This window comes from Chiloscyllium plagiosum, chromosome 5, assembly GCF_004010195.1.
Source record: "Chiloscyllium plagiosum isolate BGI_BamShark_2017 chromosome 5, ASM401019v2, whole genome shotgun sequence".
Lineage (NCBI taxonomy): Eukaryota > Metazoa > Chordata > Chondrichthyes > Orectolobiformes > Hemiscylliidae > Chiloscyllium > Chiloscyllium plagiosum.
This window is the reverse complement of record NC_057714.1, coordinates 89,421,747-89,424,451: the sequence shown is the minus strand read 5'-3', so window position 1 is coordinate 89,424,451 and position 2,705 is coordinate 89,421,747. Positions and strand designations below refer to the sequence as shown.

Sequence of the window (2,705 nt, the reverse complement as noted above, 5' to 3'; positions counted from 1 at the left end):
TGGCCCATCTGGTCCAGATCCTGTTGTAATCTGAGGTAACCTTCTTCGCTGTCCACTACTCCTCCAATTATGGTGTCATCTGCAAACTTACTAACTGTACCTCTTATGCTTGCATCCAAATCATTTATGTAAATGACAAAAAGTAGAGGACCCAGCACCAATCTTTGTGGCACTCCACTGGTCACAGGCTTTCAGTCTGAAAAACAACTCGCCATCACCACCCTCTAGCTTTGAGCCAGTTCTGTATCCAAATGGCTAGTTCACCCTTTATTCTATGAGATCTAACCTTGCTAACCAATCTCCCATGGGGAACCTTGTCGAACGCCTTACTGATCCATATAGACCACATCTACTGCTCTGCCCTCATCAATCTTCTTTGTTTGCAATTTGAGAGATTTTGCGATTGGACAGAATAAACATTAGCTTACTTTTGGTTCAGAAGAATGAGGAATTGTTTATGGGTAAAACCCCATAGCTCAGAAGTTTTTGGTTTCAGTTCACAGCAGTTCTGGTTGAAGATCGATGTAAGAAATATTTTCTGTCAGACAAGAGCGAGTTAGTTGATAACAGTTCGGAATTAGGTTACCTCAATGTAAGTGGTCAATGGAAAGTTGGAAATAAATTGGTTTATTCTACTTTATCTTCATTTATTTTATATAATAAACTTCTGTTTTCATGTTAAAACATGATCTGCAGCTTTGTGTGCATGTCATTGAGTAATACAACATGGAAACAGGCCCTTTAACCCAAACTGGTCCATGCTGACCATGGTGCCCACTCAGCTGGTTCCAATTGCCTGTATTTGGTCCATATCCCTCTAAACCCTTTTCATCCATGTACCTATCCATATGTTTTTTAAATGGTACTATTGTACCTGAACTCAACCACTTTCTCTGGCAGCCTATTCCATATACGCACCACTCTCCACTCTGTGAAGAAGTTGCCTCTCAAATCCTTCTTAAATCTTTCCCCTCTCACCTTAAACCTATGCCCTCTAGTTTTCAAGTCCCCATCTCTGGGAAAAAGACTGTATGCATTCATCTTTTCTATGTCCGTCATGATTTTATTCACCTCAATAAGATCACCCCTCATTCTCCATATTCCAAGGATTAAAGTCCTGTCCTAGCAAACCTCTCCTGTAACTCAGGCCTGCTAGTCCTGGCAACATGCTCATAAATCTTCTTTGTACTCTTTCCAGTTTAACTATATCTTTCCTATAACAGAGTGACCAAAACTGTACACTGTACTCCAACAGCAACCTCACCAATGGCTTATATAACTATAACGTAACATCTCAATTCCTGTACTCGATGCGTTGACTGATGAAGGCCAGCATGTTAAATGTCTTCTTCACGACCCTGTCTACCTGTAACGTCACTTTCAAAGAATTACGTATTTGTATGCCCAGGTCCCTCTGTTCTAAACACTCCTGAGGATCGTACCATCTAGGAAAAACAATCTAAGTTTGTCCAACCTTACCTTATAGTTAATGTAGTTCAATCCAGGCAACTTCTTGGTAAATCTCTTTACCCATATTGTACCTAGGTTTGACTTTCCAAAATGTAACTCCTCACATTTATCTGTATTGAATTGCATTTGCCAATCCTCAGCCCACTTCTCCATCTGATCGAGATCCCTCTGTAATCTTTGATAACGTTCCTCACTATCAATGATACCTCCTAATTTCTTATCATCGGCAGGCTTACTAATCATGCCTTGTACATTCACATCCAGATCATTTATATAAATAATATCAAAGGTCCCAGCATTAATCCCTGTGGCACACCGCTGGGCACAGGCCTTAAGTTCGAGAATCAACTTTCAGACATCATCCTTTGCTTCCTACCATCGAGCTAATTTTGAATCCAATTGGCTAGTTGTCCTTGGATCCCATGTGACCTAACCTTCATGACTGGCCTGCCGTGCGGGACCTTGTCAAGTGTGTTTCAGTAAAAGATGATGTTGTTAGAACATAGAACAGTATGACACAGGAACAGGCCCTTCGTCTGTGCCAATCATGATGCCATTCTAAACTAATCCCATTGGCTTGCACACGGTCTGTATCCCTCTATTCCCTACCTGTTCATGTGTCTGTCTAAAAGCCTCTTAAACTTTGCTATCATACTTGTTTCTACCACCTTGCCTGGCAACACGTTCCAGACAACTATCAACCTCTGTATATAAAACTTGCCTCACACATCTCATTTAAAATTTGTCCTGCTCACCTTAAATCTATGCCTTCTAGTAGTTTATATTTCTACCCTGGGAAAAAGACTCTGACTATGCATGCCTCCCTTAATTTTAAATCCTTCTATCAGATCGCCCTTCAGCCTCCAACGTTCTAGTGAAAATGATCCAAATTTGTCCGACTTTACCTTATAGCTAATGCATTCCGATCCAGGCAACTTCCTGGTAAATCTCTTTACCACATCCTTCTTATAGTGTGGCGGTTAGAACTGTATACATTACTCCACATGTGGCCAAACTAAAGTCTTATACAGTTGCAACGTGATTTGCCAACTGTATACCCAATGCCTCAACCAATGAAGGGAGCTATGGATTTGCAGCCTAATACCCATCTGTATTCAAAGTTTGTGCGAAGATTTGTAGCTCGGGTGCTCGTTGTTGTGGTTCTGTTCGCCGAGCTGGAAGTTTTTGTTGCAAATATTTCGTCCCCTGGCTAGGCGACATCATCAGTGCTTGGG

The 2,705-nt window shown here is 41.3% G+C and overlaps 1 protein-coding gene across 6 annotated transcripts in view; it reads right to left on the bottom strand.

Moving 5' to 3' along the window:
* LOC122550083 (integrin beta-1-like) overlaps positions 1-2,705 on the bottom strand; it is a 279,698-nt gene that overhangs the window by 266,064 nt on the left and 10,929 nt on the right. The window contains exon 2 of one of the 6 annotated variants that reach the window (XM_043690615.1): positions 429-538. The exons of 4 other annotated variants lie outside the window; for them this stretch is intronic. The gene's annotated coding sequence lies outside the window, so the exon portion shown is untranslated. Of the gene's footprint in view, positions 1-428; positions 539-2,705 lie in introns of those variants that run through there. One more of the 6 variants, XM_043690617.1, reaches the window with a different exon arrangement.